Source organism: Anarhichas minor, unplaced genomic scaffold (genome assembly GCF_050575085.1).
Source record: "Anarhichas minor isolate MPS153535 unplaced genomic scaffold, ASM5057508v1 ptg000014l, whole genome shotgun sequence".
NCBI classification, from domain to species: Eukaryota; Metazoa; Chordata; class Actinopteri; order Perciformes; family Anarhichadidae; genus Anarhichas; species Anarhichas minor.
The window spans coordinates 8873078-8887595 of record NW_027466460.1 but is presented as its reverse complement, the minus strand read 5'-3'; positions in this window follow the sequence as shown (position 1 = coordinate 8887595).

Genomic DNA, 14518 nt, shown 5'->3' with positions numbered 1-14518 from the left:
GTAGAGGTGAAGGTGTAATCAAAAAGAGAGAAAAAGAGTAAAAGTAAAGCGAGAAGAAGGTTTAAAAAAGGAAAAAATGGTCAAACTGAGAAGAGGAAAAAAGAAAAAATCAGACAGAAGGGCTGGGTGGAGTGTTTTTAGGTGTCTGGCTGTAACAGCATGGGTATCTCCCCTGACACCTCCACAACTTATCATCCCCGCATTCCTGCACAGGGACACTCCCCTGCCCACTGACACTAAACTCAATGTGTGTGTGTGTGCTGTTTTAAGTGAAAGGGCACGTTGGCCTCCCTCTCCCAGGACATCTGGCTGCAGAAAGAGGGTTTGTGTAAGACATGTTTATGTATGTTTGTGTGTGTGTGTGTGTGTGAGAGAGAGAGAGCGAGAGCGATAGAGATAGAGAGAAAGAGAGCAAAGTGAAAGAGAGGCACAATAGTAAAAGCAACAAAGTAGGAAAGAAGGAAAGAAGAAAGTGGCTTTGTGTCACAAACACAGTTTCCCTTCACCACCTTAGCAGGGCCAAAGGTGACAGAGAGTACAGAAAACATCTCAGGGATTTCCTGCCATTCAAAACAGCCCCTGAGTCCCCTCTCCACTCCAACCTCACATTCTGTCCACCTCCTTGAAGCTCTTGAAGTGAGGGGTGTGGCTGCAGACAGCCCCTCGTTAATTCATTAAAGCATCCAGTCTGCGTGTGTGAGAGAGAGAGTGTGTGTGTGTGTGTGTGTGGCAGGCAAGAGGAAGCTCTCTGTGAACTTTACTGATTACAGCAGAAGCCATGTGTGTTGTTACAGCAGCTTAGTAGACAATGCGATGTTGTGCAGAGACAGAGGTGGGACATTAAACTCTGACCGGCTTTTTTGTCACAAGTGGAGTCACTTTGGATTACTTTCATGTTACCTACCTATCAAACAAATAAAAAAAGTGCAATTAAGGAAATTGTAGATTAAGTCTTTCCTAAGTCATACTTCCATTTTGGGTTAAGACGACTGTTTTTTCTCCAGCTAGAGAACTTAAGGGTCTTAAGGCTTTTACACACAAAGAGCATGACGATAAAACAACATGAAAATGCAAAATATTTGCCTATATTTTCCTTTTAGGGAAACGTGTGAAGTGAAGAGAATTTGAGTTACCTCTGGTTAACAGGCTTTTATTGCGGAAGTTAAGAACGGAAGGAGTGGATCTGCGCTGCCAAAGCTAAGAAAAATAGACCTTTAGTTTAATTAAATTACTAATCATTTCTTTTTAATAATCGCAATTTGTCTTACAATCGGAAATACATTTTTCATCAAATCATCCAGCCCAATCTTTACTTCAAAAAAGAAATCCATCTACTCCACTGCATTGCCGATTAACTTCCCAAAATAGTCAGAAGTTACAAGAGGGACTTTATAGGATGATTTACGTGGATGAAAATATACGCATTAAAGTCAAGAGGGGATATTATTCTTAGGTCTCTGTGACCCAGACAGCTCCAATATTTTACCTCCTCTCGTAGAGACAGCCTCTTAATTGCACTTGAGTGTGGACTGCTGTGTTTCTCTGAGTCACTGGCTGGCTGCTGTCGACATGTGGCTCGTAGAGTCACCAGAGCCGCAGGGCACAAAAAGCTCTGATGGAACCGCTGTTGGCACAACAGAGGGCCAAGGGAGCGGGGTGGCTCTGCAAAGTTATCTCTTTGAAAGGAAAGTGTGTGTGTGTGTGTGTGTGAGGTTGTAGCTACAGGGAGGGTGTGTTGTTTTACGAGTGCTCCTTCCCATCTCACCCGCCTATAGCTTTGCTTTTAGACTGTGATTAATAGGAGCTGGAGGACGCCATCGCAGAAATGCAACTTTGCACAACTATTAAATGTTTGCTGTGCTCTGCAGGAGGGAGAGCACAACCTCTTCTAATGTGATCAGTTTGTGTAAAAACACTGCACAGTGTTTAACTTAAACTAATATATTTGCAATTGTTCTGTGTGCAAGAGCTCCACAGGAATGTAGATCTACATTAGGATGTTAGCATTTAGTCGAAGTTGAGAGCTGCTGGTGCTTTGACTAATTTCTGGACATTGTCTTTTCTTACTCAACCCTGCCTGACATGTCGGTCCCATGGTCTATCCTGTGCCTCTGCACATTCATTTATTTGCAAATGTGAATATGTTTGTGTATATGAGTGTAAGTGTGTAAGTGTGTGTGTGTGTGTGTGAGTGTGTGTGTGCCAAGCCCCTGTGCCCTCCCCTGTCTCCACGCCTGGATGCTAACCGCGAGTGAAGGCTAGCCAATTATCCCCAATCAAGCTACCCTCTCTGGAACTGGCGCGAGAGGAAGCTCCCACTAGAGCTTATACTAGTCATTATGGGGCACATCCTGACATTAACTTTCTTCTTTTTCCTCCTTGACTACATCTCTTCTTTCTTTCCTTCCTTCTTTTTCTTTCTTTCTTCTCTCCTCCTCTCCTGCTTTGTCCCTCGCTTCCTCCTGCCCCCTAAACTGAAGGTCTGATGCGGCCATTGCTGAAGCGAAGCAGCAATCAAACACACAAACTAAAAGCACATGGGTGCTAATCCATGCACTCCTAATAATGCATTAAGGAAATTTGGGGTTGATGATGGAGGGAAGAAGCGTAGGCCATGCGTGACATAAGTGGCAAAAGAAGAATGTTTGTTTTTAGTGTGTCAACTGGAGATGCAGAAAACCTGCTGTTGCTTGAAAGACTCTGTATGAATGTGTGTGTGTGTGTGTGTGTGTGTGTGTGTGTGTGGGCTGGTGTGTGTATATATATGTGTGTACCTACGGGAAATAGGGCAGGGAGGTAGTGAATTCTAGGAAATGTCACCCCCACACACATGTCTCCTCCCTTCTGGAGACTGAGAGACAGATTGGACTGAAATCAACTCAGGTAATTCCCCCACATGGAGACAGTGATTACCTCTCTCCCTCTGCCGATATATATATATATATATATATATTTTTTTTTTTTTCTTTACTCTTTCCGGTCCTTCAAACTTTCTGAAACCTTTGCTCCGGGACCTAATTTGCAGTCCTCAGTCCTGTTCAGTCAGAGAGCTCCACATGTTTGATGTGAACTGTAGGGTGACATTGCCTCCTCGTCTGTGCACGGCCAGATCAGCAGGCAGACAGAGAGAGACCAGGCGAGGTGTGGTGCCTCTAGGTGATCCACTTCATTCTGCTCCTGTCTTGTCGTGACAGGACCGGCATTAAATGGAAGGAGTCAGTGACGGAGCAGTGACAGGCCCAACCCTCCACCCTCCCCTGGTGTATGTGTGTGTGTGTGTGTGTGTGTGTGTGTGTGTGTGTGTGCGTACAAGCCAGCATACAAGCCTCCATATTCATTTTTCTGTCTGTCATTGTGGACCTGTCAACTGAGAGGCACGTGAATGCCACTTTTTGCCACTGCTCATCAAGTTATATTACGTTAATGACAGTTGTATCTAATCGCAATAACATCCACTTTCATTTATTTTCCATATACTTATGTGTCAAAGAGCAGGGGGCATGCTCAAAGCTCCACACTTGAGATCAGCTTATCAATCATCACATCATTTTTGAAATTTTTCACCACGTGTAAATGTCATGGAGGGTTACATTTCACACGTGAGATCAATGACAAGGTGAGAGCCATCGAAGCAGATGAGCTCTGATAAAAACACCTCCGCCTCTATGCGTGCTGTTCAATAAGCACTTCATACTTTCCTCATAGAGATTGCACATGTGTGTGTGTGTGTGTGTGTTTGTAGTTGGTATGCAGCATGTTTGAAGAAAGACTTTTCTTTCTATGGTCTCTCTCCTCTTGCTCTCTATTTCAAGCCAATTAGCTGTGTCTTTTAGCAGAGATTTGGAGAATAAGTTGAACATCAGCTCCCTTCATCGTTGCAAGGCACATCTCAAATTAGTGAGCACCACATAGCCAGCCCCCCCCCCCCCCCCTGCTGCCTAACCTATCACCATCCTTCCCTCCTTTGCTCCTGTGAAGACACAGAGGCCCCCGGGGCCCTGAAATGTCTCCACACGCTGGAAATTGAATCAAACGGCATCAATCAGGACACTTTTTTTTCCTCCCCCTCCCCGTTCACTCTTTACTCTCCCCTATCTTTTTTTTTGTCTGTGTTTGGTGTCTCTTATCAGTCAGCTAGGGTAGGGGATAAACAGCACCACTAGGAAGCACGATTGCATATGAATTGAAACAGAAAGAACTGTAAAGGATTTTTTTTAGCCTGCTGATGCTTTGAATTAGTGTTCGTTCATCTAAGTCAGATTGCAGGCGGCACTCTTTTATTTCAAGTATCTTTGTCGGCCCAGTGTCTTATAAACACGATCCCGCAGACACACACACACACACACACACACACACACACACACACACACACACACACACACACACACACACACACACACACACACACACACACAGTGATATTATTATCCACCTCTTCTGTGGCTCTGTGCTGTAAAATGAGTTTGCCCCAACTCCATTAAAACCCGCGCCAGCCGCTCCCCTGACACTGCCGCCCTATTTGCATGTGCTAGTGAGCCACTCCACGGAACAAAGGATCTCCTCTCTTCCTCCTCTCCTCCTTCACTCCGTCCCACTGGAATGCGTGATAAGTGGGCAGATGACATTCACGGAGAAAGGCTGCAATAAAGTGACTCTCCCTCCATCTCTTCCTTTCCCCTTTTCTCTTCCTCCATCACTCCCTCCTCTCTGCGCCACCTCATCAGAGGCAGAAAGGGGATATTGCGAATGACACGGGCAAATCAGCAGTAAATGGGCTCTAATTTGATTGACATCTGGGCTGCTGTCACCGATGCGGGCGAGGACAGGCCCCAGCCAGCAGACAGCGAGCGGCGTTTACCCAGTGCACAAAAAGCCAGCTTTCAACCAAATCACTTCTTGTCCGGTGGGCCCTGCCACCTCGTCCCTCTCTCCCTTTTCTTCGCTTCTCGTGTATCTCCCTCCCCACCTCCCGCCACCCACCACCAGATTCTAATTTGCGTGTGTCCTTCCTCTCAGTGCAATTTTCCCATTACCGCCACAAGAGCAGCCGCACAGCTCATCTGAAGCGAGGTTGTCTCCGAAATATGTACCTCCAAGTTAACCCTTCGCTAGCTTTACATAGCCTCCTGCAAGCACAGGCTGCATGCTGGAGGGGACAACGTGTGATTGTGTGTTTATGGTTTGGGCTTTAATGAAGAAATGGCATCCTTCTGTAACTATTGTTAGTTTGTTTTGTTGACAAAGTTAGCTAGGTAAAATAAAAGTCTAACTTCTTTATTTTCTTTTTTCTATGTGCAACTGCCGCTGTCTCTCCTTTACAAAGGTAAGTTTCTTTTTTCTGTTTTTGTTCTCTCAACAGACACGGCCTCAGAGCCCACCATTGTTAGCTGTCATGCTAGATTCAGCATGGCTAAAAGGGGCTAAAATGCATGTTGACATACGTGTCATCCATCTCCAACCACAATCGAAGCATGTTTAAGTTAGACCCTCATGTCTCTCTCTCTCTCTCTCTCTCTAATTCCCCACTTCTCTTTCTCTCTTTTTTCCCCTACTTCTTTATTTATTTCTGTGATGTTGAATTGTGCCACCAGCAATGCCCAGGGCAAACAGCAGAGGCACCCATGCAATGAAATGCTATTAAGTGCCGTGTCATTTCAACACACAATTCACAACAGTGTTTTGTGAAGGTGTGTGCATGCACAGGCATGTGAATGTGTGTGTGTGTGTGTGTGTGTGTGTGTGTGCGCATGTGCATGGGGTTGTGTATTAGCTAAATGTCATTGTGTAAGTATAATGAAATATCTTCTCCAAATTTGGCACAAATGTCCACTTGGACTCAAGGATCCGATTTTGGTGGTGAAAGGGCAAAGTCACTGTGACTTCACAAAACACGTACATGACCTCAACTCAAGATCGTACAAATGTCTAATAGGATAAAATGATACAGTGATTGAACAGACATGAATGTAAACTGCAACTACAACCCGGCACAGTAATTCTAGTCCCCCCCCCCCCCCTGTCCGTGCATCATTTGCAATATAGTCGGGAACAGCAAGTTTTGCAGAGATGTGCACAGTTTCCCAGCTGATACACTGTCAGTCATTTGGAGGGCTGGAGACATTTTAGTACCGCTATGAACACACATTTCTTTTCTCAGATCCATGAAAATGCTAAAGACAATTAAAACTTCTCTCTCAGTTCTACATCAGTGAACTTCCTCAGGACCACCTATCCCCACATATCCTCTGTCCATATCTTTATCCAAAAACAGCAGGTTAGCGGAGTGAGAAGAAGATGAAGCTTCATGCTTCACCAACCTCTTTCCAACATATCTGGCAGAAGTTGAACGTGTCGCGTCATTTCTTATTCTAACAGTGGTACAGTAGAAGTGAAGCCGTAATAACTGACCCGATGTATTAGTATGGCTTGTAAAAATGTAATAAATTTCATACAGGCTTTACCAGAAACTAAACAAATTCATCTTAAACTAATAAACTTAATGTTTGTGGATTATAAACAGGACGATAATAAGACTGGTCAGTTTATGTACACGGTTTTGTTGGATGTAGACGCATACAATTGCAATTTAATGCAACCTCAGAGCCAGAATATTATTATTATATTCATTAACTAAATTAACTAAAAGGTGGTGGGCACCCAGAGCTCTACGATACCTAGTAGAGACCAGACGGAACTATATAACTGTATGTGTATAAACCATAGGGTTCAAACAATAACGACGAATAATGACAATATTTTGAGTGTTGATGTAGCAGCTACAATGTCAGCAAAGCCTAGCACCGACCCATCCAAGCTCCATTGGGAAAACAAGCATTTTAAAAGTTAAATGACTTAGTTGATAGTGGTTTCCATGGAGATAAGCCTCTGCGGTGCGTCTAGCCCGAATGGTGCAAATGGCGCGAATAAACACAAATGATCCCGCGAGTAAATTCCTGCCGTATTTTTTCAAAAAATAAAGTACATGTCTTGTGTGTCCTGGGGAAGTGTTGCATGGAGGAAAAGAATGAGGGCGGCACTGGGGACACATTGCCCTGGGGCCAAACATGCACTAGATGGAGGAAACAACTGTACACACACACACACACACACAAACACACACACACACACACACACACACACACACACACACACATGCCATTAAAGAAATAAAACCATGTTTCACATGGTAAAAACTCTGCTCAGTATATTGAATAGTTGAGAGCCGGTAGAGATAAATTCAGGATGTGAGCGAGCGAGGAAACAAGGTTGTCCATTAGTCAGCTGCAGTGATAGTCTAAAGAAGCCACCCCTGGCCCTTAATGGCTTCTCGGTAATAATTGCTACACCATCTCCTCTGTTCCTTTTCACCACTCCGTGACATGCTTTTGCCGGAGCTCCACATGCTAGTAGTCAAAGCATCTCCGAGGAGCATTGTGCTTCACAAGTATTGCTCTAAAAGAGAGTGTCCAGGTAAAGATGGGACTCTGAAAAGAAAGGGCTTTTTTTTTTTGCTGCCTCAGTCTCTTTCCTGCCCTCTACTGCATTTACTGAGCTCTCTCCTTACCCTCTCCTCTACTCTCTTCGCTGTAAGCTGTATTGATGGAGAAAGTTAGAGGCTCTCAATGTGTGAAGGGCCACATTTCCCATGTCTACTCCTCAGATAACAGAGATGAACCCAATGGTTTGGATGTGCTAACTGTTTTGGGGGCTCTTCGGGTTTCTTGATAAAGCTCTGACCCTTTTGCCCATCGCCACACAATGGAATATCCTACTTCTCTAGCAGCTTGTGTCACTGCAAGAGTCCTTATACTTATGTGATGTCTGTGTGTGTGTGTGTGTGTGAGAGAGAGAGAGAGAGAGATGAATGGAGAGTCTCACAGGTCCTCCAACTCAGCCCAGGTTAATGGAAACCATTATCACACACAGCCACTCTGTCTGTACAATCAGAGCCTCTCTCTCTCTCTGAGGGAGGCACTTTGTCACGCACTCAGACACACACAAACACACAGCATATATTTGTGCCATATTCCTCAGCCTCCCCTACTTGTTTAGCTTTCTACTGTACAAGATGCTCATACGACTGAGCAGGAGAAACTCATTGTTTTAGCATGTAGCTGCCACTCTTATTTTGAGCACGGAGGAACACTAGGGGTCATTTTACTGAGATGAGTCAGAAACTGTTCAGCTACCAGGCCTGACTCAAATCTCCCCGCTTTCTCTTTTGTTCTGCTCAGCAGCCCTTTTTTTTTTTTCTCCAGCTTCCTGAACCTGGAAAAGCTTTCATATCAAGCAGCAAATGTGTGGCCCAACAAACAGTTTTTCTTCTTCTTCTTCTAAAACAAAAAGAAGAATTAAATGCTGCAGTGACATAGATTTGCCTGCTACATTTGCTGCAAGGCACAAGGCAGCATCAAACATTTAGCAATAGTTGAGGCACACTTAAAAAGAGCCTAACAATTGTTTGCTGTGGAACATTTTGGGCAGTTTTGTTTGTCTGTATTTGTGCCACTGAGCAAAAGGTGTAAAAAACAAAGAAAAAGAAAAAAGGTTGATTCTTTTGAAAAAGAAACATGCTATCCTCCCACAGTGGCTTGATTGCTGAAGGCACAGAGAGGTGGAATGTCATATCCAGTCTATCTTTGAGTTTGCCACATGCGTATTTAAGAATATCTGCATGGCATTGAATCAGTGTTTCGCTGTATAAAGCTGCAATGGAACCAAGAAAATGTAGTTCAAAATCATACGAATACATTTCGGGGGGGGGGGGGGGGGGGCATAGGAGCATTATCTATCACCCTCATTTGATAGCAACAATAGAGAAGTGACAGGAAATGAGGTGAGACAAAGGAGAGATGACGTGAAACAAAAGCTCCCAGACTCAAGCTGCAAACATCTCAATTGCATGGTCAGTGTCGTCGACCCTTAAACGCCCCCATTGCTGAACTAGTTCACTCCATTTGTCGAGAAAGGTATGGCAAATCAAATGTCGCATAGTCATTGTTTGTTTAGTATTTGTGCTTTTAGCAGCCTATAGTGAAACTGGTTTGCCACAAGCTCAAGAACGTTGTGGGTTAACTGTCACCATCTTGAGAGACTGAGAGCCCAGCTGAGTGACGAGCTATGAGCAAAGCTGGATTACCAACCCCCGGCAAATTGTGCACCTGCCTTGGGGCCCCAGAACCCTAGGGGCCCGGTTAGGAAAACAAAACTGTGTGTCTGCTGGTTTGTGGTGATTTGATTATTGGGAAAATATCGAGATTATGCGCCACAAAAGCACAATATCAGCCGATATGAAGAGCGCCTTATGGTTGGGCCTTGCTTTGTTTTCTTATCTTGAAGCCCTATCTTGTCCTTGTCTTCCTGTTGTGTTTAATCAAATTAGCACACAGCAAACCTGGGGCCAGGTATTCCAGTATGATGGAAGGAAGGAATGGGAGATTAACGGAGTCCAGCAGCTAATTATTGCCTCTGGGGCCCTGTAACGGGCCATGAAAGGCTACTCTACGTGTTCTTAGACAGCAGAGATAACAACAACAACAAAAAATAGGAAAGGTGACATTAATATCGTTTTTTTGAGGAAGTGTGAAAGTTATGATGATGTATAATACACACCCTGCTGCAGTAAAACAAGTTACGAATACCACTAAGTTCTGAGTGTATTCTTTATCTTACAATATGGACAGTCAATTTCAGTTTCACTTTTTTAAACTGATGAAACATGACGCACAAGTTACACAAGGACTTGAGCTCTCTGTAGGCGTGTGTGTTGAATACAGTTGTGTGCGCTTGCTTCAGTGTCCAGCTCCCTAACTGTAAGCAGCATGTATATTTGTGTATGGACACATGCCACTGTCTCTTTGTTGATCCTGTCTCAATCAGAGAGGAGTCGACCCATCATAAAAGCCACAGCATTGCGTTGTAAACACACACACATATGGAGCAGTAACCCTGCGTTCCCCTGTAAACAGTTTACAGTGCCTTCTCTCCCCCTTATGCAGACACAGGCCAAAGCGTCAGTGTTGTGTTCAGCTAATCCCACTGTTTAGGCTTTGTTGGCGGCCTCTAGCTAGGACTACACATGACCTGGGGGGGAAAGAGTTTTAATTGTGTGTGTGTGTGTGTGTATGTTTGGTTATGTCACATACATGAAGGACCCCCTCTTTACACCCCCCCCCCCCCCCTTCCCCCCATCCTGCACTAATCTTCATCCATATCAATCCTATAGTTTGTTTGGGTTCTGTCACTCCTCTGTGAATCTCTCTTCCCCACCCCAACCCCATTTGTTTAGCTGAGCTCGTGCTTGTTTTCTTGTCGCTCTCCCCTTGATTGAGGTTGACCCAGCCATCTTCACAACCTCACAGTACACACACACACACACGCACACACACACACACACACACACACACACACATACACACACACACACACACACACACTCTCTCTCTATGTGGTTTTGGCTTGCTTTGTGTAGCAACAGCCCAAGGTATGAAATGCTGTTTGGATTAGTAAGTGTGTTCTGATGTCCTCTCCAGCCTTGTTCCTGCTGGATCGTGACCCGTTTGTACCACAAGCCAAACACCAGTGGTTTTAGGGTTAGGCATAGGACAGTGGAGGTTTCAGTTATAGGATTTTACCAACCTCTTACCACATCCTCTGTGTGACTCTGTGACTTTGACCAAAGGAAAATGATCTGACCTTCGGTGGAGAATGCATTATTCAAAGACAAATAATGCATGTTTTTTTGTGTCTATTAACTGTTTATCTCTTGTTGTAGAGGTTTTTACTCCCATACATTTAATTTCTCCTCATTTCTTTCTTTTCCTTTCATGTTGCACCATAAACAGATCAAATAAAAGCTTGTCTTACATACGTGCAGGTTTTGAACCAGATTTTTCATTTGATTCCTTAGAGGTGCTAACGACTGCCAAACACTGAAGTCCAGCCAACTAGGGCACCTAAATAACAGCTATCAGAAATAAAGAGCTGACATCTGATGCACGCTCTTTGTTTTAATAGTGGAGAAAAGGAAAAATCCTGTCATTAAAGTCAGTGTGGTCTCCTTATCTTCTCTCACCAGGCAATCCTTAGCTGTGAATATTTCCACTTAATCTGCTGGTGAAGGAGAAAAAATATATGATAACTAATAGATTTATTATTATTATTATTACTAGTAGTAGAAATAATAATATTAATAATAGATGATGAATAATTGTCTGTTTGTGTGGTTTTACCCTGAATTTAAAAATATTTTGGTCGTTGCCACATTTACCACATCTCATTTTTAAAAATCTAAATATATCCTGTCAAACACCAATTATTATTAGATTCTTCAATTTATTACGAGAAAACTTGTCTTGATTTTTCCAATCAAGACATTAAATCTATTTTTCAACTAGAGATGACAAGAAACACGTGTGAAATCACATTAGTATCCCAGAAATGAACAGTAAGAGAAAACTAGATGTTTTTTCTTATTTTCAAAAAAATCTGACCAATCTTAAAGGGCCATTGAGATTTAGTTCTGCACTTCAATTAAGTTGGGGGACTCAGAGGAGACCAATTAAATGGTCAAAGCCGAGACCATAATGATATCACAAGGGTTATTTTCTCTTCACAAACAAAGCTCCTCCGGCACCACATAATGCAAATAATCAAGTTTAAACAACCTCTATCTTATTGTTCTGTATTTCTGTTATCTTTTCTTTTATATTCATTAATTGTGGCCTGAATTGTACAGTCGTTTTAAGAAGTCTTTGCCTACTTCCATGGCAATCTTTCTTATTTGATTCTAGCAAATTACCTTAAATCACAGATTTAGCTTGTTTGTAAAAGAGGAGCTTCTGCAGTGAAGGTGAAAAAAGCACAAGAGCAGATGACTCAAAACGAGATGACAGGAGCAAAAAAAAGAAAAGCATTGAAGAAATGTAAAGTTACCACTTCTGTCGGCACACACGCTTCTTTTTTTTGGGTGTGTGTGAGGAAGTTGTTGTTGGGTGAGAAAAGTGTGTGATGTGATGTGATGAGATCAGCAAGAAGCATCAGAGACACCTCCCCTACACTGCTCTCAGTGGTCCCAGCATCATTACCAGCACCACCGCGGTACGCTGCCTTATCTACTGTGGCAACTGCTACAGTGACAGCCACTCCTCCAGGACACACACACACACACACACACACACACACACACACACACACACACACATGCAGTCTACAGTGTGTGTGATAGCAGAGGGTTGATAGGAAGGATAGTTATTTATGATATCAAATCTGCTGTAATGTTTAATGTTGGAACTCAGATAATGAAGCATTTTGTCACATTTGAGCTTCCATAAAGATGCGATGAAGTCAGGAGAGAGCAGTCAAGCCTTTCGGCTTTCTAATTTACACACACACGCACACTCTGCGCACACACACGCCTGCACAGCTTATATACATGCAGACTTATGTTCTGCCACTTCATTGGAAATCTTCAACTATCCCCACGTGCCTTTGATATGTGAGCTCAGCCAATTCAGTCACACAGACTCACGGTCATTTTAAATTACTGGATGTGTGTGTGTGTGTGTGTGTGTGCGTAAGGCAGGTTGGTGACTTCATTCATTTAAGAGGCTGAAAACGTAGCCCACACCTGTTCACCTTGCCATCCTAACGCTCCCAAGTGGTCCTTGTCACATTAATGCTATGAACCTCAAACACACAAACACACACACACACATACAGTCCACCTGCTATTTATACTCCAGTAACACAGTAAAGCTAAGATTCATTTTTATGTAGTTGGCTCTTTTGTTGTCCAAGTTCGAAGCCTCCACGCTGCCATGTGCTTTTGTACCTGGTTAAGTTGCTGTACATTGGTTGAAATAGCAAAACTGATTTCGTCTTTGAGTTACTCAGATTGAAAGATCTCCCTCTCTGGTTACCTGCTTCTTTCATCTCAACCGTCCTATTGATTTATTATTATATTTGATTTCTGTCTTTTGCGTTTTTTCTGATTTCCTGCCTGTTTCCTTCACTCTCTTCTCTCTGTTTGTATATGTAATTATGTAAGTCGATTTATGATATGAAGAAATGGGAAAAAGAGGTTTTTTTTTCTTTGTTGTTGACATGAGAGGTAGTGCATGACAGTCTAATGTAGCCACAACCACATGTGGTTACATATGCCTTATACTGTGTGCTTTATTTTGGCAGCCGAGCAGAGGATGACTATTGTTGCCCCTTTCAGACCCACTCCTATTAATCATGAGTGTGCGAGTCTGTGGGTGTGTTACTGAGAAAGAGTGTGCGTAATACTCACTGTAAATACATCAAACTAGAGCCTACACTGTCTATGTACTGAAATATACACATTCGCAGTGATACAAGAGGACAGGGAATAAGAAAACAGATCTGTAACTGAGCTACTGCACTGCTCTATGCCAGTAAACCATATTTGAAATGTCCTTGTTCAATGGCTGAGAATCTCTTGAATAGGCCGACATAAAGACATGGATTTGAATGATTCTTTTCATTCTGCTTCTATTATTGAATATCCTATTAATTAGCTATTTCAAATATCACATCGATGCATTAATCTACACCTGCTGAGGTTTAACTGTTGCCATAGCAACAACTGCTGTAAGCAACAGGAGACAGAAAAGCACCGAGAAGAGAGACGTTGACTGGCAGAGGAGGTGAGACAGGGAAAAAGTTGAGCTTCATGTCTTCAGTTTGAATTTGCATCCCGAAAAATCACTGCAGGTCATGTTTTGTTTAGTGTGTGCACCTCTAGGCCCCCGTTCAATTTTGATCCACTGGTTGTTTCAGAGTTGGAAAATAAAATAGAAAGTATGGAATGCTGTTATGGTTTTGAGAAAGGACTTAGACACTGGTGATCTTCAACTTCATTATTATCATCCAGTATGAAATTTGGTTGATAGACAGGCAGTAGACCAAACAGATCACAGGAATACACAGGTGACCATGAACAGCTACTCTCCTATAGCATAGGACACAAAGAATATTCTTTATAAAAAAATAAAAAGATGTATTTATTAATAATCTCTGTTTGTTGACCGGATTCACTCACTGTTTAATACTTAAATGTCAGGGGGGTATTAGGTGCTCTATTGTGCGCCTTTATACCTGTTACTGCACCTCATCACCTCAAGCAGTAGCTCTGCGGCCTCTGCTTCATTCAAACAGGATTCAGTGGTTAGATAAATGCAAGCTTTTAGTGTACTTTCATGTATCGTAAATTACAGTTTTATTCATTTTTTGCAATAGGTGGATTTTTACAGATAAGTGTCTGCTTTTACAGTTTGGACTTTGTATGCGTGCATATGTGTGTATGTGTGTGACCATGGACGGGTCCTATATGGAAGCAATTACTTGCAGCGAGGGCCCTCAGACACCCACAGTGCCTCTCACTCTGGGCCAAACGGAATGTATCTCCCTCCCCCCTTCTCCCCTTTTCCCTTTCTGTCTCTCCATGTCTCTCTTTCTCCCTCTGTCTTTTTTACTACCTCTCTCTTGACTAAAT